Here is a 25,641-nt window from a genome sequence, read left to right as displayed (position 1 = left end):
TTAACATCTCATAAGTCCAGGCTGGTCCTTCCTAAGGCACCAGATGCCATCTCAGGTGCTTTCTCTTTTAGCAGAGTGACTGAATGGGGCTTTGTCTACAAAAACAAAATTTGTCCCAGTGTCCAATGTAACCTGTCTACATTAGCTGCTTGAAACAACATAACGAAGGGTATGTCAACCCTGCAATCAGAGGTGTGATTGCAGCTTGGGTGGGCATACCTGCCCAAGCTTTAAGCTAGCTAGCATGGCTAAAAATAGCAGTGAAGATGCAGCAGCATGGACCGTGATGTAGACTAGTAATGTAAGTACATACTTAGGGTTCCAGGTGGGCTTGGACAGTCCGTGCTGAAACCTGCACTGTGCCTTCACTGCTATCTTTAGCTGTGCTAGCTAGATTAAAGCCTGCATTGGTATGCCTACTGGAGTTTCAGTCACATCTCTGATTGCAGTGCAGACATACCCTGAATCAATGGTAGTGCAAGTTTACACTGGTGCAAGTTTTTTTTAATGTTGACAAGCCCTGGGTGTAACAGTTTTAAGCTGTAGCCCACTGATCTTAGTGACTGTTATTTGTGTGTTTGGTTGGTTGGGGTTTTTTTGTTTTTGTTTTGTTTTGTTTTTTGGTGCCAGCCTTTAGATACTTTGGCTGTGATTTTCAGAGGGGCTGAGAACCTGCAGTGTCCATTGACTTTGGCTTTATCTGTCTAAGATGGTCTGTATGGAACCTTTTCCCATCATAACTGAGCACCTCATAGTTTTTGGTGTGTTTATCCCCACAACTCTCCTGTGAGGTAGGGAAGTGCTAGTATCTCTTTTACAAGAGGAGGCACACAGAGTTTAATTGACCTGTCCCACGTCACACAGGAAGGCTGGCAGAACAAAGATTTGAACCCCGGTCTCAGGCCAGGGCCTTAACCATTGAAGCAGCCTTCCTTTCTATTACAGTGAAAGGTTCTCAGCATTTCTGAAAATCAGGCCCAAAGTGTCTCAAATTGGGCACCCAAACCTCAGGGACCAGTTTTGCAAATATTGTCCATGGAATGTAAGCACCTAGCTCCCAAGCGATCTGGGCATTTTGATATAGAGTAATGAACACTGGTGACATTTTGAACAAACTCTAGCAAAGGTAATATGCGGCCCTTGAACTTCCCCATGTTCTGGATAACAAATATTTACACAAGTAAATTATTTCTCAGGATGCTACCCTACTTCATCCAACTCAGGAGCCCGAGCTTTAATGATTTCTGATGCAATCTTTCAGCAGCAAGCTGCAACTTTAGAAAATAGAAGATGCTCTGTACACTCTGTCTCCATTGCCGCCTTCATGTATTCTTGTTATCAAGATGTATCATGAGAAAGGGATTAAAAATCCCTTTACAGAAGGAATTAAAGAGGCTTTGCCTGCTTATTAAACAGTGCTGTTCTATAATCCCTCTGTCACTGAGAATTCAGGCTCACAGTTGGCTTTCTCTCTCTGAGAGGTGCTGTGCAAAGTGAAGTGCCAGTGAAATGAAAATGTAATCTTTTACAGCTAACGGCCTCCTTTTTTCTTTCAAACATGAAGACGCTTCCCTCCCCACCCCACTCCCCGAACATTATGGGCCTGCTCCTAAACCCACTGAAGCCAATGGCAGTCTTTTCATTGACTTGAGAGGGCTTAAGATCAGATCCTTTATGTCTTTAGACTTTTCAAAGGATCTTATAAGAGCATCAAGCCTGCACAGAAGTATGGTGAGAAGGGGAGAATGCAAGTCACCAGCTCCCTGCAGTTTTCTTACTGTAACGTCTTTGTATCAGGACTACAGTCACAGAAGGAGCAGCTGCAGTGAAGTGTTCCGGGGACTGAGAGCTAGTCCTTTTCCTCTGAACTCAGCTCTGGTTAGACAGGGCTGGCCCTAGTACAAATGGCACCCAGGCGAGAAATGTCTTCGGGGGCCCCCCTCCATTTGTTAAACTTTTCAATACCTTATTTTTTATTGCATTTGTAGCCCATTTCATGACTTAGATGCACAATTTACATGCATGATTTCCCCCTCATATAAGATGATAAATGTGCACTTTAGGATCTGTAAATCTGTATTTATTCATGCCATGTATAAGCAAATAAAAAAAATTGTTTCCTTTATGCTTGCCTGCTGCCTCATACTCCTAACTGAAGGCATAAGGGGTGGCAAGAACTGACCACTTCTCCAGTTCCCTTCTACTGTTCACAGTCTGGGATGGAACCCTTCTGTGTTCATAGCCTTCTAGCATTCCTTTCCAACGTCAGCTCTGTAAATAATTTTACATTGTTTTATATTAGATGGTTCACTTAGTAAAGTCTTAAATGGCTTGGAGATCAGGGGCTTCTCCCACAATTGTTTTTGCTCCCTCATCTTCAGAGCATTTAGTATGCCCAGGATTCCAAGCTTCAAGTCCTGCCTGGCCTGCCCTTGGATCTTCCCTGTGAGTGACCCACATGAGAGTTGCCCGTATTGCCTTGAGGAATTATACATTCCCTCAAAGTGTGACATCTGCCACTCTTTTCTCCCCTGCCCCCTACTACACAGTCTTGGGAGTTCAGACTCAATAAGCATCTCCCAGAGCTCTTTATGAGATCTCTGTCTGACCCAGGACCAAACCCCTCTCTATCTCTTCGATCTGAACCTCTGGGTAGTATCCCATCACTGCTGCTGCTTTCCAGCTTGGAATCCTCCAGAAAACCCAAGGACTCCTCTAAATGAAGCCATGAGGAAGGTATGGAGAAACACCCTCATAAAAAGAGAAAGACAAAAATTACCATATAAGTCTGCTAAAAAAAGGATTGCCTTGCTTCTCCCATTGGTGAGACTCTGTGCCCCAGAGCAATTGTGTCTGTCCAGGGATCGTGGAGTTTCCAGTGCTCTTAAACCATCTATAAAGGAGGAAGGATGAACCAACTCTTGGACTGTGCAAGGATAGGAAGGAGCATTCACCTTCTGCACAGGTGGTATTGCACCGCACCAAGACCACTGTGCCTGAGTTCACAGTGGCGGTCCAGCCAATGCATAAAACTCCTGCAAGCTCTGTTCCTGCTGGGCCTCAGTACGCCCTTCTCAAGGGCCTGGCAATTGTTGCTGAGCCTGTCAGACCCAGTTCTATTGAGAGATATCACTACTCCATCAATGTGCCATTCGCTGGTCCCATGTAGTAGCTGTGCAGTGGATGTTCCGACAGTATGGGGGCACATTTTGCTGGTGTATGCCTCCAGCCATGCTGCCTTATGACAGACGGCACTGTCGGCTCTGCCTATTTAATTGGAGAGCTCCTACTCCTCAGACATACAGGAGGTGGTACTGACGGTTCCCCCAGCAGTCCAGGCACAAGACATCAGCCTAGGCAAGGCTTCCAGAGCCTTCTGCATCTCCATGACCTGTACTATTGGACTAGGGATGACTGGTACCCCCAATGGGGCCTGCATCCTCACCCTTATGATCCCAACCTCTGGCCATACTGGGGCTCTTGAATCCATACTTTCAAGCCCCCGATTACAAGGACTTTGGACACTGCTTTCAACTCAGATCACCTCCAAGACAGGAACCTCAGCTGCCCTGAGATGGGGTATATCAACCCTGCACTGCAATGCAGGGGTTAACAAATTGGAAGAGGTTCAGGATCCCACCCATAAACTCCTGGACATCCTCCACTCTTCAGCTCCTTCCAAAGTGCCGCCCCCTATCCCTGAGGCCATACTGGAACCTACCAAGCTATTTGGCACACACCAGTCATCTGTGCCTGGTCCTGAAAGCAGGCTAAGGAAAAGTACTTTGTGCCTTCCAAAGAGTCAGAATATTTGGTCTCTCCGAGGCTAACCTGAAATCCCTTGTTATCCATGTGGTCACAGAGCAAATCAGGCTGCACCATCCTAGGTCCACTCCCTCAGACAAGGACGCCAAGAGACTAGATTTCTTTTGCAGAAAGAATTTTTCATCAGCCAGCCTACTATTCAGTATTGCGAACTACCAGGCATTCGGGCCAATATCTGACTTTATTAATTACAACAATGTGTCGGAGTTCTCTAAAAAACTACCACGGGAATGCAGACCCCAGTTCCAGGTTGGAGGAGGTCCAATCCACTCTTCTCAATAGCAGGAAGCCTTCTACAAGGAGGTGCTATGCAGACAAATGGAAGACGTTCTCCCTGTGATAGCAGCAGCATCACTTATCTCCCACCTTTCAAGCCCATGGCCTTTTCAGTGAAGTAGCCTTCCTAACTGCTATTACCTCAGCCAGGAGAGTGGGTGAGCTCAGGGCCCTCATGGTGCACCCACCTTATACGATCTTTTACAGAGACAAAGGCTGCCTGAGGTTACACCCCAAGTTTATCCCCATGGTTTCTTCTGATAGTCACTTGAACCGAATGGTCCAGCTACCTGTATTCTACCCAAAACCTCACAACACTAGTGAGGACAAGAAACTCCACTCCCTGAGCATACACAGAGAATTAACCTATATGAGCAGGACAAAGCTCTTTTGGCAGCTCTCTGAGGTTATTCATCTCCATCATTGAGAGGATGAAAGGGGAAGTCTCTTCCCAAAGACTCTCCAGATTGATTTCCAGCTGCATCCTCCTCTGTCAGGGCTCATTCAGCCAGAGCACAAGCTGCTTTGGTGACTTTGCTGCAACGAATTCCACTCTTGGACATCTGTAGAGCAGCAACCTGGAGCTCCGGTCATGGGCTTACTGGGCATTATGCCCTGGTTCAAACTTTGGCTCAGGATGTTTCCTTTGGTTCACTGATACTGTGAATAATGGTGCAAAGCAGTTCCTTGCACCCTCACCCTCAATAGACACTGCTTGGGAGTCACCACAGAGAATTCCCATAGGGACCAGCACTCAAAGAAGAAAGGAAGGTTACTTACCTTATACTAACTGGAGTTCTCCAAGTCCACGGATCCTCTTCTATTTGCAGTAGAGCAGGAACAGGAGAGGTGGTTGGTCCACACCAGCCCTTATGCCCTCAGTTGGGAGCACATGTGCAGCCACAGTGATTACCCACAGATCCCATGGAACTCCAGTTATTATAGGGTAAATATTCTTCCTTTTCTTCTATTCCATTAATTAAGTCTTGTTACAGATACCTAATATATTCTGTTCCTGTTATTATTAGTATATATTATAATATTACTGTGTTATGTTGTTAAGAGCTAGGTGAATCTTTGTTATGGACTGTATTCAAACCCCATTGAGATTGATAAGTGTGAACTCACTGTTCAGCTAATGTAACTGTAAGCATAAGTCCCCACCTAAGACAAAAAGGAGTGTGTGAACCCACCCAGGAGCTCTCTGCTGAACATTGTTTTGGATAGCTGGGTGGGTGGGAGGGAAGGCAGAAAAGGCAAAAGACTGAAAAAGCCAAGAACAGAGAGAGGCAGAGGAAAAAAGGCAAATAAGATAAGCAGTAGCCTGTGAACATATTGTGACCCTGGAAAATGCTAGAGAGAGCACTTTTGGGTCTCTTGGCTAAAGAGGCTTGGGGCTTTAAACTAAGAAACTGCTCCTTTTGTTCTTGGTTCCTTCTGCATTTGGAGGTGAACTTCTTACATCCCTTGTAAATAAACAAAAATGCATCAGAGTAAATACCATACTCCATCAATTTCTATTTCCATCTGAAACATCCTGAGGGCCCTGAACTTTGACTAGCAGCTTGGATCAAAAAGGGGCAATGATATTATGTGTGAATTGAATTATTCAATTTGTTATTAATTCATACCATAAAATATTGACCACAGTATATGCAACTCAGTTAAATGGCCATTGTAGTTGAAATCTGAACTTCTGGAAAGTTCTGACTACACGGTCTCAACATTTGTCAGCAGACCTCCTCAGGTAATACTTTAGCATGCTAAAATAGCTCAGCGTTGTCTTTCCATAATCCTTGGCAAATTGCAATAGATATTAGAACTATTTTCAAAAATTCCCACTCCCGATTCTTTTCTAGTGATCTTATAAATTTAGTTTCTTAATACAAGAAGTGCAGAAACCTGATTTTTTTAAATTTACATATTTTGTTTAATCTAGCAAACTACCTCAATGCTCAAAACATCCTCTTGAATACTTTTTCTATCTCTGATTCCAGTGGAATTTTACTACTATTCTACAGTTTTGCTCCCTGTTACAGTGGAGCAGCTTCATGGCTTCAGGGGTGCTGAAATAAATGTGTATAGTGGGGGTGCTGAGAGCCATTGAATCAAACTGAACTGTAAACCCTGTATATAATGGAAACCTCTTCAAGCCAGGGGCTGCGGCAGCACCCTCAGCACCCCTACATCCAGCACCTATGCATGGCTTATTTTAACTATCCATTCTTGGTGCATAACAAGGTTCATGCCCAATTCGCTTTACCTATTTTTACCACTCTGACCTTTTCTGCTTGAATGTCTTTGCTCTTTTTTTCCCTGACCCTCAATGTGTTGGACATTGTAAAGTTGTTGATCCAACTGTGAACTCTGCTCCTGACATGTTTCTGCAGAGTTCTCTTCCAAAGTACTGGAAACATGGGACTTCCAAAGACAACAGGAGGGAGCCACAACTTCAGCTTGAAATTTCACATGCATATAACTGGGCCAAATTCTCTGCTGATGTAACTCCACTAAATCAATGTTCTTAACTGGTAGAGAATTTGGCACTGAGTGTTTTGAAGGGATTTTGCCATCCAAGAATCCCAGTCTGTCCTTGGCTCCAATGAGATATTATTAATAAAGATCCTAGCAAATATTGTCTGTAAAATCAGTGAAGAATGTTTAACTTCTGTCCCCTGAGACTAGCTGAAATAATGTATTGTGCAAGTATCACAGGAAGAACTGGGCCTCTAAATGGTTCAAATAACATCTATGACCCTTGCCTGGGTTTTCTTCTAATGAGGAGAGTAGGAAGTACAAGGTCATGTGACAGCAAGATTATTTAAGGTGACCTATGACTCAGCTGAGAGAAAGAAATGCAGGGGGAGTTGAATGAACTGAAGAGTTTCTTTATAGTGGCTCAGGGAAGAGGATACGGAAGAGAGGCGCTTTAGAGAATCCTGGAGCAGGCCAGGAGTAGTGTGGTTCAGGTTGGATAGCAGCTAACTATGTAATGATTCTGGAGATGGTTCTCCTGCAGAGAGGGGAAAGGGCAAGGGCTTGGAGGAAGTATGTATGAAGTGGCTGAGGAGAATTCTGACGAAGTGTAAAGTGGCTCTGGAAAACAGCAGAGCAGGGCAATTTCGTGCATACCGCTGCCCCTGATTTAGGATCCTAGGGTTGGGGCTCCACTATAATGCCATTTATGGAGGCAGTATGGAAATCCCTGAGCCAAGGAGAAAAGAATCGTCAGCCTGGGGAGGTTAAAAAAAACCTATAGAATTTGCCATTGGTAGTTAAAAAGCTGTTTCATTTGGATTTCTGTTTTTCATTTTCCCCCAAAAGGATAGGACTTTTGCTTTGGCCAGAGGACTAAAGCACCAAATAGACCAAAATCTCCCCAGCCAGTCAGAGGGAAACTGAGGCACAGTAGTAGTCCCAAAAAGGATAATAGCTCTGACGTGTCTTTGTTCCATTCTTTAATGATAAGTTATAACCCATCCTTTCCACATTCACTAACGGAAAGTGAGTGAGTGACATTCTAGAATCCCAGCATCTTCCACTGAAAAGCGTACTGAAGAGAGAGAGAGAGAGAAAATAGTTCTCAATTCTTACTTCTACAACTTCTCTACAGTTCTTCCATGTTTTAAAATCATGCTGCCAAAAAGGCAGTCCAATGAGGAAGTCAAATGAACAGCTAGCTGACTATATGTGCCTTAGATACAGTATGGAAACACCCCAAATCTTCTTACATTCACAAACTCTTATCCAGAGGAGATTTATTGAACACTGGCATCCTTGTTCCCTTTTCAGGTGAGAACACAAATGCTAAATTTAGTTTCAGTGTAGTTCTTTTAAACTGTAGACAGTTTGAACCATTAGGAAAAGGATTTGATCTATTCCCCCCTTATAGACATTATTTTACATGTGGGATGTTAAGAAATAACTGTAGCGGTCAGGGCGGACCTTTTCAAGGGGCGGCATTCTGGCTCTTTGGGGGGCAGCACTTTTCAAGGCACTCCGGATTTTTTTTTTTTTTTTTTTTGCTTGGGGCGGCAAAAAGCCTGGAGCTGGTCCTGGTAGCGGTACATAGCTGCAGATGTACCATACACTGTTTGATTGGTTCATATTCTCAGTATCCTGCTTATCTGTTTTTGTGGGAGTTCCTTAATGTGACCAGCAAGATATTTTCCTTTAATTTGGTAAGCTCCCAACCTGTAGGGTGGCTCTCAACAATGCCCTTTTCAGACAGAACAGCTAATTATTCTGCTTGAAGCAATCCCCATTCAAAGATTCTTCTAAGGCCTTTAGAGATTTCCCAAACCCTTTTTACAAGTGGTGAGCTCGAGGGATTTTAGTAGCTTTACTTAGTTTTGTTCCAGAGCTCAGACATTTCATGAGATTACTTGGAGATGACTTTTTGTTCAGCATTCACTAAGTTGGTGGGGTAACCAATGTTATCATTTCTAAAGTCTGCCAGTTGTCTCCCATCTACAGGAAATCTCAGAAACGGGGTAAATCTGTAAAAATTAAAATCTCTTTGTTTTTAGCTTCCTGTATATATTTACCCAAACTTCATGTCTTATTATCTATTATCTTCGAGACAGTTGCAGTGTCTGTCTTTTTGTTTTTCTGGGAATTTTTTTAAAGGTTTTTTTTTCCCTTTGAGAATTAGTTGCTCTTGAAAGTGGGAGACGGATGCCTCTGGAATTTTGACACTCACAATATTGTGTGCAAAACAAGAAATTCAGATGTTTATTCCAAGTGTGCAATTAATCAGTTTGTTCTCTAATACACTCTTCACTTCATAGAATATCAGAGTTGGAAGGGACCTCAAGAGGTCATCTAGTCCAACCCCCTGCTCAAAGCAGGACCAATTCCCAGCTAAATCATCCCAGCCAGGGCTTTGTCAAGCCGGGCCTTAAAAACCTCCAAGGAAGGAGACTCCACCACCTCCCTAGGTAACGCATTCCAGTGTTTCACCACCCTCCTAGTGAAATAGTTTTTCCTGATATCCAACCTGGACCTCCCCCACTGCAACTTGAGACCATTGCTCCTTGTTCTGTCATCTGCCACCACTGAGAACAGCCGAGCTCCATCCTCTTTGGAACCCCCCTTCAGGTAGTTGAAGGCTGCTATCAAATCCCCCCTCATTCTTCTCTTCTGGAGACTAAACAATCCCAGTTCTCTCAGCCTCTCCTCATAAGTCATGTGCTCCAGACCCCTAATCATTTTTGTTGCCCTCCGCTGGACTCTTTCCAATTTTTCCACATCCTTCTTGTAGTGTGGGGCCCAAAACTGGACACAGTATTCCAGATGAGGCCTCACCAATGTCGAATAAAGGGGAACAATCACGTTCCTTGATCTGCTGGCAATGCCCCTACTTATACAGCCCAAAATGCCGTTAGCCTTCTTGGCAACAAGAGCACACTGTTGACTCATATCCAGCTTCTCGTCCACTGTGACCCCTAGGTCCTTTTCAGCAGAACTGCTACCTAGCCATTCGGTCCCTAGTCTGTAGCAGTGCATGGGATTCTTCCGTCCTAAGTGCAGGACTCTGCACTTGTCCTTGTTGAACCTCATCAGGTTTTTTTCTGCCCAATCCTCTAATTTGTCTAGGTCCCTCTGTATCCGATCCCTACCCTCTAGTGTATCTACCACGCCTCCTAGTTTAGTGTCATCTGCAAACTTGTATACCTTTCTCCTCAAAAGGCACCAAAGCACTTTACAAATAATGAATAAATCCTCCCAATGCATGCCAGGTAAGGAGGTATTATTTCCATTTTACAGATGGAAAAAATGAGGTGCAAAAAGGTTATGTGACTTGTCATAGGGACAATTGCCAGACTGGATCAGAGCAGGGATCCTTCTAGTCCAGTATCCTGTGCCCAACAATAGCCAATACTAGGCATTTCAGGAGAGGGTTAAAGAAATCCTGCAGTAGGCAGTTGTGGACTGACATACTCATAGGCGTGGGAACTAGGAGCGTGGGGGGTGCTGCAGCATCCCCAGGTTTTACATGGGGTCCCGGCTGCCAGCCCTGCACCTGGGTCCCAGCTGCTGGTCCCAGCCTCAGCCCCCGTACCCCTATCCAGGTCTCCCACTCCCGGAAACATGACCCTGCTCCCGGCCACAGCTTGGCATCCCCAGTGGCTGGTTTATGCCTGGAAACAAGACAATTTTTATCCCCGGTTTACATATGGAAATGAAGCTATCTAGTGCAACTGAAAGTATTCTCATTATCAGTATAAATGCCCAACCCTTGCTTTTGTTCAAGGGCAAACTGAAAGCCTAAACGGAGACTATTAACAAGTGTTTGTGGTGAAAAACAGCCTGAAAGTGTTAAAGACTCTTTGCTTTTCAAATGCAGACTTGTGTTGTGCTCACTTCGAACTTTCATTTACAAACCAGCTAGTAAGGCCTTGTCTACACTAGAAGTTGTACCAGTTGTAGCAAAAGCTGTAAAGTCCTGCTAGCATAGTGCCATCAACAAAACTGTTTTGGCAAAGTGTGTTCACACTTGGCTACTTGTGCCAGTGGCTTGTGTCCACATAGCATCAAGTTGTATTGGCAAATGGCGTGTTACACCATGGATAGGCATCCCAGTGTCCTCCATGCTGCCTTTAGGTTCACTGCCTTGTGGGAAATAGTCACTGGGTATTGTGGCCCAGCTGCTGTGCATTGTGGGATACCTGCACACTGCTCTCTCATTCCATTTATGAGCTATCCACTGCAAACATGGATACAGCACAGAGGAATACTCACTCTTCTCCACTGGGCAGAGAGGGCAGATGATCGTGTTGCATTTGGAAAGACACAGCATGCAGACAAAGTCAGTTAAGCATGACTAGACAGGGAATGTAGAGGCTATGCTGTTGCAGCTATTCACAAAACAACTGCACGTGGTGGGACAGTAGTTTGGGCCCGTCCAACTGGCACCGAGCAGTGGGACCAGTTTGTGATGCAAACCAGGGACAACCAGAAGTGGTTCCAGAACTTCTGGATGAGGAAGGCTACATTGTGTGCTGAGCTCACCCCTGCCCTGCAGCACAGAAAAATCAAGTTGAGAGCTGCCGTGCCAGTGGAGAAATGAGTGTGTAGAGAAACCCACACCCCAGATTGCTATGGGTTTGGCATTAAAAACTAATGGAGGGGGTGATTATCCTTAAGGAATGCAAGGCGATAAAGCACATCCTACTGTGCAGGGCAGTCAGGCTAGGTAGCATGCAGGAAATAGCAATGGATTCATTCAGCAGAGCTCCCCTAACTGTGCGGGAGTGATAGGTGGGACCATGTCCCAACTCTGTGCCCTATCATGCCTAGCCTGTGAGTACTTAAACCCAAAGAGGTAATCTCAGTGGTTATGTAGACCTTGGTGGTTTACTGACAAGTATTGGGTGGTCAGGAAAAGTCCATGACACCTGGATTTTTAGAAACACTGGACTTCTGAAAATGCTGAAAGTAGGGACTTTTTTCTTGGACCCTCCAATTGACATTGAGGGGATTTCTGTGCCATTAATGATTCAGGGTGACATAAAGCCATATACTTGGTAAGGTGGGCAGATGCACGGAAAGTGTTAACTATTTCCCGAGCAGTGGCCAAATGAAGGTGGAGTGTGTCTGTGGGGCATGGAAGGAAGGTGGAGGTATCTCATGACAAGACTCGATCTCAGTGAAAAAATATTCCCACAGCTACTGCTGCATGCTGTGCATTGAGTATGATCTGGAAGACCAAGAGTGAGACCCTAATGCCAGGGACCAGAGGCTGGGTTAGGTGACCAGGCATCATTTCTTATAAGATGGAGCCTGCTTCATCAGAGAGAGGTCTAGGGGTGAACTAGAATTGGTAGTGGACCCACAGAGCTTCCTTTCTCAAACAGATCTGGTGAGCTGAGAGAGATCTGGAGCCTGATACAAGGGTAAAGAGGAGAAAATCTGCAGAAAATCACCTGCAGGGCACACAGGGGCACCAGAGAAGAAGTTTTCCACACCAGTCAGAAGGAAAAAATCTGGCTAGAGATACTTATAGTGAAGGGGCAAGAGCAAAATCCTTAAGAGAAGGTTAGACGTCCATGAGGGTAAAATGGCTTGGTGATGAAGGCCAGAAGATTCTACCTTTGAGTTAAAATATTATTTTATGTTAATAAGCCAAAATCCAAGAAGTGGTGTAATTCACATGAGAGCCTGCTTGCAATTATTGGGAAGCCCAAAAAGGGGAAAGCAGCAGGGTCAAATACCAGCTGAGGTAGGAACTTATTACAGCAACAAATACATTTCTCACATTAATATGTATTTCATAGTCTATTTGGTACTTCTTCCCTAGCTCAGTAATTTGTCTTGCTTGTGATGGGCTCTAGCTTCCCTTATTTAGATGGAACCGAAGATGACATTTATATGAAAAGATTTACCTCCAACTGCACAGATTCATTTATAATTTAGGTATTCATCAAACTGAAATATCATGCAAGTTCATCTGAATTTAATACAGCATGTAGGCAAAATAACATACAAATCAAAACACTGAGAGGGCAATATCGTGGCTGTAAAGGTTGTGATCTCTTCTCTTTCAATTTGACATCAATATTTATGAAATCATACACATCATACTACCTGAATGCATTTGGCTGGGCTATAGTTACATGACAGCTTTATCCAGACACTGAAGTCTCTAAGCACTAAGTAAAAGTGTAAAAACAAGTGTTCCTATGTTCGGTACTGCAGGTAAAGTAGTGCAGAAATTTGATATTAAAAATGTGCGTTTGTAGACTGAAAGCCACTCTGCCCTCTCTCTTCCTTATGCTGTCTTGTTTTGCTGCTTTCTTTTATAGGTATGGTACAGACAGTCCAAATGGGAAAAAAAATGTCCAGATGAGAAATTGACATGTTTTCGAGAAGGTGCTTTGAAACATTCCCTTCCCTGCAAGTTCACAGAGCATGGATACTTTGTACCATTGAGTGGTTCAGAAACATCAGGGCTACCATGAAGCCACTTTCTTAGAGAGAAGATCCCAGTTTTCAACCCATTAAAGCAGCTGGATACATAGTTATAAACTCATCTCCTGTAGTAGGTTCTTTCCCTCTGAGACTAAGTGTAGTAGGTCCTAGCCGGGGCTCGACCCTTCCGGACAGGAGGGGAGNGTGCCGGCACGTGGGCTCCCTCTTCTGGGCAGGAGGGGAGCCACACCGACTCACTACACTAAGATTTTAAAGTGCTAGACAGCAACTGAGGGAGCAATAACTTATCAAAAGGGGAAAACATGGCCAGGCAGAACCCAATACTCCCAGGATTCAAAGTCCAGCTGGCAAATTGCCTGCTATATAGTAAAAGAGAGAATTCATCATTTTACTTTGTCTTAACCCCAAACACAGCTTTAGGAGTGTACTTAGTGATTATTGCCAAAGGTGATAGGAGTGGAGTTTAAAAGGTTTGTGACAGTTACCAGAACCCTGGGCCAGCTCCATGATTAGGTTTTCCCTGAGCTACTGGGGAGGATGATCAGGTGGTGAATTGCCTTCCCCTCTGGGCCTGCTGCCAAAGAGAAAGAGAACGGGTCAGGTTGCGAGTAATGAAGTCCATGACAATACCTTGAAAGGGTCCCCAGCTGTTGGTAATGACAGGGTGAGCCTTAAGCACTACCCCTAAATAAATACAGCTTTATAAAGAACACATGGTTGGATGTCTTCTTCTTGAGTAGCAACCAAACCATGGATACCTACAGTGAACTTTAACTTGCACATCACTTTCAGGCCTTTCTGAATGTACTTGCCTGCTTTTACGGCAGGTTACTTAGCTTTTCTGTTTAAAAGACATTGTGCCGCTCAATAATTAGCTACTGTTTCAAGCATTCAGATTAAAATCCTGCCATAGCTCTCCCACAGCTTGGTAGGGCAAGGAGAAGCAGTGGCAGCTGGGTGGAATGCCCAGAGCCCATCTCACTTGTTCAAGGCAAGATGGTTGAGGATAACATGCTCCATAGCATGGCTTACTTCTGTTCCAAAATGGTGTGGCATGCTTCTCCGTAGCACCTGCTGCTTGACTCCACAGCATGCACGTGGTGTTATGGCATGCCTCTAAGACGTGAGCCTGCACTCACGTGACTATGGAGTGCTGGCAGATGAGCAAGTCTGGCCCTTTTCCTCGTACTCCAGAGGAAAAAAAAGAATTGTTAGAAAATTCTCAACCAGCTTTACCAATGAGTGACAAGTTTATTCCTTTTTAGCACAACAGCTAGAAGTTATGCCCTACAAGCCCTCTTGTTCTTAGTGTACTAACATGGAGATGTCTTAGCTTTTTTGTTTCTTAATATTCTATCTTCTTTTCAGCTCTCTGCATCTGCGCCATGGATAGCTCCATTTAGCTGCCATCCTTCCAGATATTGTGATACATTTTGCAATGATACGTCTTCCGTATTTTGCTCCAATCTGGAATTTAACTCAATCAGGTTGCTTTGTTCTCAATGGAGTTGGCTGAAAACCCCACCACTTTCATCAAAAATATTCAAGGAGGGGTTGTCAAATAAAAATTGTTTTTTAAAAAATGGTGAAATTTAACCAGCTCTAATTCACAATGACAGGCTATGTTTGTCTCCGTTCTATCTCTAGTTTAGATTGGTATTGTAACTTTTCTCCTTATGATGCTTTTTCTCAGCAGTAGAATAGAGGTCTGCCCCAAAATTGCATTTATGTTTGATCATGGTGATTGCACCAGGCTAAAAAAGAATCTAATGTAAGACATGGCCTGTTCTAACTCCTTGTGTGGGGTTTCTTAGTCTTTCCACTTGTTATCTGTTTCAAATTGAAAGGTTTAAAACAATATGGTGAATCAGCACTGTCTAAATTGGGGGTGGCGGAATTAAAGATTAATCCACTAATTTCACACATGAAGATTACAAAATAAAAATTGTAAATTATGGTTCAACTGGATTATTTACTATATTTTGGAATGGGGAGAGTGAGATTTTTTTTCCCTTTGGGAAGGTATTTTGTCAATGGTATCGAGACACTTACAATTTATTTCCATTAGGCATTTCTTGTTAGTCATTGGAAGATATTGTCTTCTGAACTGTGGCGTGGTCGGAGTTGATCCTGTTGAGCATTGTCAAGCTAGGAATTTTTTTTTAAATACTTGGAGCTTTTTATGTTTTTCCCTTTACCTCCTGAAAACTTGATTAGAACACTTTCAGGTCAAACTAGTGTCCATTAAATGAATTTTTTTATCACTTTGGTTTTCAGTTTGCAATCCCATTACCGTTCACTAGATAAACTGATTGTACAAATTAATTTCCAACAGAAGGAATGAGGATTTACAGAGAAATATGGAGAATTAACTATTTGAATTGGAATTTTTTTTTTTTGTGCTGAATCAGAATACCAGACAATTCAAGAACTTCTTTTCTGAAACACAGCAGTGTCTTTTTGTGTTCGAATCAGTTGTCCAAGTGAGCTACAGAGAGTGTCTGACTGGAAAATGCTTTTATAATGCAGACAAAAGCTTCTTTGGGGAAGTTATGAGCTATAGTAAGGGAGTCATAAGTGAGGTGCCAGAACTGGGATTAAGACTGAATTTTATTCTTTGTTTCTGCCATTAATGTAAACAAACCAAAATGCACCAACCTGCACAGTGGCAGCTGCAGAAAGGTTATGGGACAGACCAGGAAGTGTCTCAGTCACCCATGAAACATTGAAAGCAGGGAAAGGCGAGGGCATCTGAGTGCACATCTCAGAGAGGCAGTTTTAAATTGGCCCCGCAGGGATTAGCTGCTGCTTTCAAGACTGCTTCTTGGCTGGTTTGACGACATTTAACACTCAATTTGTATAGCAAAAGCTGACCAGGGAGTGCTAAATGGCTTCTAATTTAGCTTTTATAATAGAAGTATAGTAGACAGAACCTGCCATTAAACATTTAGCTGGGCTGCTGGTTGGTGAGGAGAGAAAAAAAGGAAAAGAAATTAAAAATTAAAAGAAAAAGTCACCTTAAAATGACAAGCGTATCCAAAGTAGTAGTGAAAAGGGACCAATCTTTCCCTCTGTGACTCTCATGAAGTCAATAGAGTTAACTGGTGGTGACTGAAGGAAGAATTTGGACATAGAATATAGAGAGTGAACATAGATACCAGTAGTTGTTTGCAGTGTTGTTGTAGCCATGTTGGATATGAGAGAGACAAGGTGGGTGAGATATCTTTTATTGGACCAACTTTTGTTGGTGGAAGGGACAAGATTTCGAGCTTACACAGAACTCTTCTTCAGGTCTGGAATGGTAACCCAAGTATCTGAGCCAAATACAAGAGAGACATAGACTGATATGACAGTTTATACCACTTGAGGATCTGCCCCAAAATTTCCTGATTCCCAGCCCAGTACCCTATTCATTAGACGAGGGGTTGGGAACCTATGGCCTGTGGGCCAGATCCAGCCCACTGCTTAATTTCATCCATCCAGCCCCCACTGCTTCATTTCATCAGGAAGCCCCAAGCCTCAGTGCTCCCCCCTGCCACGGGGCTGGAGCCACGAGCGCCAGCTCACCCAACTGCGGGGGGAAGCTGGGGTTGCCAGGCTGTTAAAAGTCTGGTCGGCTTTGTGCAGCTCCCAGAAGCGACCAGCATGTTCCTGTGGCCCCTAGGAGCAGGGTCGATCAGGGAAGCTCTGCACATTCCCCCAGCCCCCAGCATTGGCTCCACAGCTCCCATTGGCTGGCACCCATGGCCAATGGGAGCTGTGGGGGCGGCCTGTGGGCATGGGCAGCACGCACTGTGCAGAGCCCCCTGGCCTCTCCATCTAGGGGTCAGAGAGGGGGCTGCTTCCAGGAGCAGCATGGAGCCAGGGCTGGCAGGAAGCCTGCCTTAGCCCCACTGCACGCTGACTGGGAGCCGCCTGAGGTAAGTGCCGCCCAGCCAGAGCCTGCAACCCTAGGTCGGAACTCCCTCCCGCACCCTAACTCCCTCCCAGACCCTGTATCCCAATCCCCTGCCCCAGCCCTGAGCCTCCTCCCAGACCCTGCACCCACACCTCAACCCCCTGCCCCCAGTTGGAACCCCTTTCTTCACCTAACTCCCTCCCAGACACCAGACCCCACACCCCAACCTGCATCTGCACCCCTGTTCCAGCCCTGAGCCCCCTCCCACACTCATACTCCCTCCCAGAGCCTGCACCCCAAACCTTTTCCCACACCCCAGCCCCCTGCCCCAGCCCTGAGTCTGCTCCTGCACTCCAAACCCATTGGCCCCAGCCTGGAGCCCCCTCCTGTACCCCAAACCTCTCATCTCCAGCCCCACCCCAGAGCTTGCACCCCCAGACAGAGCCCTCACCTCCTCATGTACCCCAACCCGCTGCCCCAGCCCCGCATTAGATCATAGTGTCTGTCAGATAACCCCCACCCCTTCCAGCTGGGAATGCATATGTGCATATTAGATTATATTTACTAAACAGGTAATATCCCCTCAGTTTTCAAATTGTTTAACAGGGTTTCAACTGTGCGACTTCCACTAAAATGACTGGAAGTCACACCACAAGGAAGGCAGTACTATACTCCGAAGATTTAGGGATGGATGAATCTGACCACTGTAATCTGATCTCTCATTAGGCAGCAGCAGAGACATTTAAGATCCAAGACTCAAACACTTACCTTTGTTTATTATCTCCATGATCCAAAATACTATACAATTTTTTTTCTGAACATTTTACCACTTGTGATGTGTTGCTTGAAATATTCCCTGTCCTAGCTCTCACTGACTCTATTAATTTTTGTACACTGGTTACATAAGAAATCTTTGATAAATTGTTTATTATCAAAAGATTATGTCAATGTTTATAGTACCAAATGATGCAATACATAAGCAATGTTAGGAAAGGAAGGGGACCAGGCCACCACCTGACCAGCACCTCTTGATACCCATCTCCAACCCAGACACGAAACCTATGCCATTGAATACCTCCAACTGCTATGTGACCCCAGAGGGAAAAGAGTGCTGTCACTGCCATGGGCTGTGTTTCTACTGTGGAGGATCCAGCCATGCTCTCACCAAATGCCTGTCAGGAACTCTGGCATGACCCAGCTCAGGAAACCACCTTGCCCAGGCCCAGTAGAGGGCATTAGCCTGGGTGAGCCATAAAGTAATGCCCCTCCCACTCCTCACCGAGATATAACCCAGGCATGGCAAAAAATCCTCCACCTCAAAGTACAAGTCTGCTTCTGTATCCCAGGGGGGCCATACCGAATTCCTCCAAAGTGGGTATTCCACAACAGCTGAAGATAGTCTCCAATCTAGTGGAAACTGTAGATGGCTCATTCCTGTCATCAGGGCCAGTGACCCAGGAGACAGTGCCTCTGGAAGGTGCCATTTGGGACCTTGGGAAGTGCTTCAGTTTCTGAGGATTATCTTGTCACACTTCCCCATAATCTTTGGCATTTTGTGGCTGGTGGCTCATGATCTGTACATCCTTCAGCATGAGTGCAAGATTGGCATCTGCTCTGAGTTCTGACAGCTAGTCTGCCCATGCATACTGCCTGATGAATCCTAGCACCAAGACTCTTCCCACACCTGGCACCCTGACTCTGGGTCAGGTGGGACCACCCCCAGACTTGACTTTGGTACTGCCTGCCAAGTACAACAACTACATTGATGTCTTTGAGAAGAACCACACCAGGATTATGACTTCCTGATCAAGCTGAATCCAGGGGCCAACATGCCATTTTGTCCTGTATATGCAACCCAAACTGGCTGCCCCGTGTTCCTATCCAGGAGAATCTGGCCAAGGGTTTCATCCAGTCATCTACCTCTCCTACTGAGACCCCAGTTCTTTTTGTTAAAAAGAAAGATGGAATCCTGTGCCTATGTGTGGATTACTGGGCCTTCAATCAGGTAACCATCAGGACTCGGTACTCTCTTCAGCTCATGCTGGAACTACTGGGAAATGTACAATTGGCCCAGGTTTTCACAAAACTTGACTTGTGGAGAACCAATAACGTGATTTGAATCTGAGCAGGGGACAAATGGAAGACAACTTTTCAACCCTGGTATGGCCTTTAGAAATATCTGGTAATGCCATTTGGCCTCACAAATGCCCCTGCAACATTTTAGCACTTCACAAACGAGGTATTCCATGACATCCTAGACCAGTACATTGTACTCTTTCTAGATGATATCTTCATTTTCTCCAAGGATCCAAGCAATACACCCAGCACATCCAGTCAGTCCTGGATTGGCTCTGCCCACATGGCCTGTATGTGAAGCTGAAAAAGTGCAGTTTTAATAAGCACTCCATGGAACTCCTGGACTACATCCTGTCTCCCAAAGGCCTCCAAACAGACCCCAAGAAGGTGGAGATGGTAGGGACCTATGCATACCCTGAAACATCAAAGAGCTACAATTCTTCCTGAGGTTTGCAATTTTTATAGGTGCTTCATCTCCCAGGTTTTCAGGTCAAATTGCCCCACTGACCACACTTCTCCACAAAAAACATTACTGTCACCTGGTCTCCAGAGGCGCAATGACCATTCCACTGGCTCAATATGAAGTTTACCAATGCCCTAGCTCTGCCTGACTCTTTGCCATTGAGAGTGACACGTCCAGTGTGGCGACAGGTGCCATGCTCTTCCAAAAACAGGGGCCATACTCTTCCAAAGTGATCCCCAAGCACCTCCTCCTTTGCTACTATTCGTGGCACTTTCTGGTGGCCCCAAAATGCACAAGACAATCCACTCACACATTGATTCCTGTGAGATATGCACCCACACCAAGACATTACACTCAAAACCCCTGAGCACCCTAATGCCTTCTGACCTGGTCCAGTCCAGTCCAGACCTGGATGCCATTACCCTGGACTTTATAGTTGAGGGTATACTGATGGGCATACTGTAGTCCTCACTGTGGTTGACCAATTGACAAAAATGGCCCACTTCATCCCCAATGTGTGCCTGCTCTCCACAGAAGAAATGGCCCAACTCCTGGTGACTCACGTCATTTGTCACCATGGCATCCCGGAGTGAGTCACAACTGATCAGGGTCTGTGGTTTGTGTTACAGTTTTGGTGCAAAGCCTTATGTCTGCTCAGGGGCCATACTTTCACATCCACTGCCTATCACCCATAAACAGACAGCAAGTCTGAGCGAGTGAATCAAGTGTTAGAACAATACTTGCACTGTTTCACAAATTTCCACCAGAACAACTGATTGAGTCTCCGAGCTGGCTTAAAACAATACTAATCATGTCTCCACCAGACAGAGTCCATTCTATGCAAACTCTGGCTTCCACGCATGTCTCCACCCAGCCTTACCTGTCACCTCCACCAATCCTGGGACTGCTGACTGTATCGGTGAGGTCCAAGAAGACCTCAAGGCACATTTGGGCAAGGCCAAGGAAGATTACAACCAATATGAGGATCACCAGCACCAGGAAGGCTCAACATTTGTCATCAGCCAAGAAGTGTGGCGCTCAGCCCAAAACCTCCACACCAACAGGCTGTGTCATAAACTAGATTACTGATACCTCAAGCCATATTCTATCAGTCATATATTCAGTCCAGTGACTATGAGGCTTCAGTTACCTAGATCCCTCAAAATCCACCTGGTGTTCCAGGTATCCTGCTAAAACCACATGTTGATAATTTCTTCTCTCACCAGACCCAGCCACCTGACTCAGACTGTGATCCTTAGTATTGATTGCAGCCTGGAACTTGATTACAAACTCCTGTGCTTCTCTTAGCCTCAGGTTTGCCCCTGCTCTAACCATTGGTCCTGACTGCCCTTGTCTGGATCCTGACATTGTGCCCCGCTACAGGCACACACAATCTCCCCTCACAATTAATTGAACAATAAAAATGGTAATAAATTAAGAAAAGCTTGTTTAAGACAAATGTGTTACTCATTAAGGATCAAGAAACTTTCAGGTAGCACCTTGCAGTTAGTGTATGGAATCCTTCATGCATAGATGAAACTAGAGAGCACCATCCATGCCTCCTAGAAAACAGTCACCATGTTTATCCAACTCAGGAAGCATCTTAAATTAGGGAAGAGTGCAGAGGTCCCCTTCATGCAGTTGTGACAAAAATTCCTGAGAATTTCCCAGGCCTGCCACTAACAATACTTGCTCACCCGTTACTATGTTGATAAGTTTAATGGAAAAATGTATCAAAGGGGTCTAGTACCATAATAAAAAGAAGTGGCACAAACTAGTTATTTTTAGGGCTGTCGATTAATCACAGGTAACTCATGCGATTAACTCAAAAAATTAATCGTGATTTAAAAAAATTAATCGCGATTAATTGCAGCTTTAATTGCACTGTTAAACAATAGAATACCAATGGAAATATATTAAATATCATGAACATGCAACTTACAAATATAGATTTTTTTGTTACATAACTGCACTCAAAAACAAAACAATGTAAAACAAGCCTACAAGTCCACTCAGTCCTATTTCTTGTTCAGCCAATCGCTAACACAAACAAGTTTGTTTACATTTATGTGAGATAATGCTGCCCGCTTCTAATTTACCATGTCACCTGAAAGTGAGAACAGGATTTCACATGGCACTTTTGTAGCCGGCATTGCAAGATATTCAAATGCCAGATATGCTAAACATTTGTATGCCCTTCATGCTTCGGCCACCATTCTAGTGGATGCTTCCATTGTTTTGTTTTTCAATGCAGTTATTTTTGTACATAATTCTATATTTGAAAGTTCAACTTTCATGATAAAAAGATTGCACTACAGTACTTGTACTGGGGGAATTGAAAAAATACTATTTCTTTTGTTTTTTACAGTGCAAATATTTGTAATAAAAATAAATATAAAGTGAGTACTGTACACTTTGTATTCTGTGTCGTAATTGAAATCAATATATTTGAAAATGTAGAAAACATCCACAAATATTTAAATAAATGGTATTCCATTATTGTTTAACAGAACGATTAATCACGATTAATGACAGCCCTAGTTATTTTATATTCCTGTTACCATTCTTATAACATATTGTGTATATGCAAATACCATGATCCACGCCAGATACCAGACCTGATTAGTTCTGGTTCTACCTGTGAGCTCCCGTTTAATGCCTACAACTAGACCAGGATCTGACACTGCTTATATGAGCTGCATTTCCCAGTGGTTTCCATTGAAGATGACTTGACCTCAGAGTTGCTGAGGATTGTCCTTAGGCACAGTATCAAGTTGAGTTCAATTTTCTGTCTCTACCTTTCTTTTCCCTGGGAGCCTTTCTTTTTTTTCGTACGCCAGTGTTTGGCTGACAGTCATTTCTGACATTGATTGTCAGGTTGATTTTATCTTTACTGGATCAGAAGGAGAGTTCTCTTAGACAGTTCCCTGTGGGATGTGTCACTGACTTTTACAACAACTGTTATCATTTTTAGGAGCTGCTTTCAGAAGGCCAACAACAGGGATGGTAAATGACAATGACTGCACACTCTAATGCCCGTGTTCTGACCTGCAGCTTTTTATTACAGAGACTCTCTCAATCGATACTTGGGGCAATCCTTTATGATCTCAATGTGAACACCGTCTAGCAACTGTGTCCAATTCTAAGTTTAAAGACAGATGAAGAGTAGTGAAAACTTTATGAAAGACACAACATTGTAAGTTATCTTTATTTTTTCTCAACAATATAGCCAAGCATTAATTTTCATTTTAATATCAAGTACTCAAAAGATGTATCTTTCATCAGATTACATAGCTCTGAATTTACAACTAATTATCCATGTTTAAATATTTGAATGTTGATCTTTCTTTAACCATCCGAACAATGAACATATAATTTGGGCATGTAGAGCCAGATCCCAGACACGATTCTTGTTGCTTAAAATCCTTGTAAGAGAGATTAATCAGTGGTTCCCAAACTGTGGGACATGTCCCCTAGGGGTGTGGATGAACACTGGGGGGGATGCGGCTGGGCCTGGGCCAGACCCCACAAGTGGGCAGGAGGGAGTGCCAGCCATCCCTGCTCTGCTTCCAGCTCCCCTCCGGCCCCACCCCTGGCCGCAGCTGCGGCCCTGGCTCTGCTCCCGGCCCCGGGACCCCGGCCACAGCCCTGCTCATGGCCACGGCTTGCACCCACTCACAGCTGCCGGCCCCCGCTCTTGGCGCTTGCTTTCAGCTCCCTGCCCCTGCCCCTGCTCCTGGTTATGGTTCTGCTCCTGGCCCCGTCTGCAACTCTGCTTCTGGCGGGGTGGGGTGGTGGAGGCGGACAAATTCTATTATCGGTAAGGGGGGGTTGTAAGAGGAAAAATTTGGGAACCACTGGATTAAATATTACATAAACTCAAAGAATAATTGTCAGATCTTTCCTGATGGATCACACAGCTCTAGTACATTGGCAATATGTTGTAAGTATTTTATGCCTTGTGATTGTAATATCTTTATATACTTTCACTGGCACCAGGTGAGTCATAAAAATTCCATTAATATTGAATCTCATGTCCAAGCACTATGCAGATCCAATGTAATTTTAATATACATATACAATACATAAAGGTGGGAACTACTGAACCTGATATGTGTCAATGGAAACTTTTGAAAATGGAAGCCCCATATAAAATCATTAAATTACAAGACAACTCACCTATGATAAAGGTGTCTTGTATTTAAGGTTTGAACAAATGAAGTCAAATGATCTTTTGTCAATGTTCATGTCATTGCACTGTAATAATGACACTTTATTATTTTTATTCGTTTTGGAAGTGCATGTAGCACTTGTGAAAGGTGACAGGTTAACCATTCCAGAGAGCTCTTAGGCCCAGAATGCTTTAGAACTGGCAATAGCAGAGCAAGCTTCCCCATGCTGTCTTGCCTTTGGGTGTATTTGCAGCTTGAACAGCTTATCTGAGATAGCTTTGATCTCGCTAGCTAAGTCTTGGAGCAGTGAAGCTGTGGCAGCACATATTGCAGCAGAGCCCGTCCTGAACCCAGGGTAATTACTTGTGGGGCTAACCCATGTTGAAGCATGTCCGTCCTACAATGACTTCACTGCTCTGGTACCCTAGCTAGATTGAAGGTAGCTTGGGTATGTCTACACGAGCTGCAATCACACTCTGTGATTGCAGTATAGACAATAGCAGGAGGCGCACTGGGGGCGGAGGATGGGCGGGGCCACACCAGGCTGTTTGGGGAGGCACAGCCTTCCCCAGCCTATGATACCCGCTGCCCATGCCACCGGTGTCATTTTGCACCAGCAGCCAAACGTCCTTCGGACAGTAGCAGATTGCTGATTTCTAGGAGGTCAGACTAGATGATCTGGTGGTCCCTTCTGGCCTTAAATGGTGCTATTCTATGGCAGGCCAGGGCTAGATTTGAACAGCTAGCCTGCAGCATATGTGAAAAGAGCTTTGTCCTGTTACCAGCCTACTGACTCATTGGGTCCCCCTTGGTATGGTAAAAAAAAAATGCTTTTACAATTATGAGAACTGTCCCTTCCCACTCACATTCACTAGCACTCTGAGACTAGTTTTATAGGTGCACACGCTGTACCATAAAAGAGGAGGTGAAAGTGTTGCATCTGTGAGTACTGTCCCCTACAGGAATTCTTTCTGTCTCCACTGTCTGCAAGTAGAATGCCTTTTGTTTCCACACACATAGAGTAAAACACGTCTCTTCCAGTCTATGTGGCTTTCATTTCAGAATAAGAAACAGTAAATAAAGAACAAACACAAAGCGCCTTAGGTAGGGTTGCCAATTTTGCTTGGACATATTCCTGGAAATTTAATCACATGACATAATCTTTAATTAAAGATTAATCTTTAATTCCTGGAGACTCCAGGCCAATCATGGAGGGTTGGTAATCCTATCTTTAGGGGAAAGTAATCTGCCCTGTAACATTCTGCATATGAACTGAAGTACAAAATGGCAGTTGCCTTGCAGCAGGCAGTGAAAGTCCTTTACACTTGGAAAGTACAATGCACAACAGAATGACCTCTCCTTTCAGTTGTGTAGATAAATACACCACATTTCCATGCAATTTGCTTCAAATGCTACTCCCTTAGTGTGTTTCTGGTCCTCAAAACCAGAAACAGCCCCTATATCAGTATATTTATAAAAAGTGATATACTAATCCATGGGTATAATATTAAGTGGTTTGCATTTTGTATTGTAAGCATTAGTTACTCAGTATTCATTTGTCCTGGACACTGTGGGAAGAAAAGACACTAGGAATGTGGATTAACTAGGCCACAAGTTTATTAATTGCACATATCTAGGAACTATCCAGCAATAAGTCATCAAGTGCAGCTCATCCTTTCTTCTGTAATCCATACCACCTGGTGAAGGGGTGCCATTGCCTCCCCCCTCTCTCCCATACACACCTTTCACCTGATCCCAGCACCATTGCTGGGACCCCATGGCCCTCCCCTTATATAAGGGTTGAGGGTTTGTGGAAAACAGATTGGCCTCTCGTAGCAGACATCCCAAGCTCCACTCTTGTTCCCCACCTTTTTTAGGGGATGGCTTCCCTGAACTTTATTCCAGTTCTGGTGTATCAGTGAACCAAACCCCATATTGAACAAATACCTGCACTGAGCACCGCCAAGTTGCAGCAATATGAACACATTGCAACCTAA

At 44.4% G+C, this 25,641-nt stretch overlaps 1 protein-coding gene across 4 annotated transcripts in view; it reads left to right on the top strand.

Annotated features, from left to right (window-relative positions):
* MOSPD2 (motile sperm domain containing 2) overlaps positions 1–25,641 on the top strand; it is a 137,631-nt gene that overhangs the window by 93,442 nt on the left and 18,548 nt on the right. For all 4 annotated transcript variants that reach the window (XR_004643833.1, XR_004643832.1, XR_004643830.1 and 1 more), the window contains exon 16: positions 22,540–22,668. The gene's annotated coding sequence lies outside the window, so the exon portion shown is untranslated. The remainder of the gene's footprint in view (positions 1–22,539; positions 22,669–25,641) is intronic.

The sequence above is a fragment of the Trachemys scripta genome, chromosome 1 (assembly GCF_013100865.1).
Source record: "Trachemys scripta elegans isolate TJP31775 chromosome 1, CAS_Tse_1.0, whole genome shotgun sequence".
NCBI lineage: Eukaryota > Metazoa > Chordata > Testudines > Emydidae > Trachemys > Trachemys scripta.
Note: the sequence above shows the minus strand (reverse complement) of the source record. Positions and strands in the feature narration are given on the sequence as shown.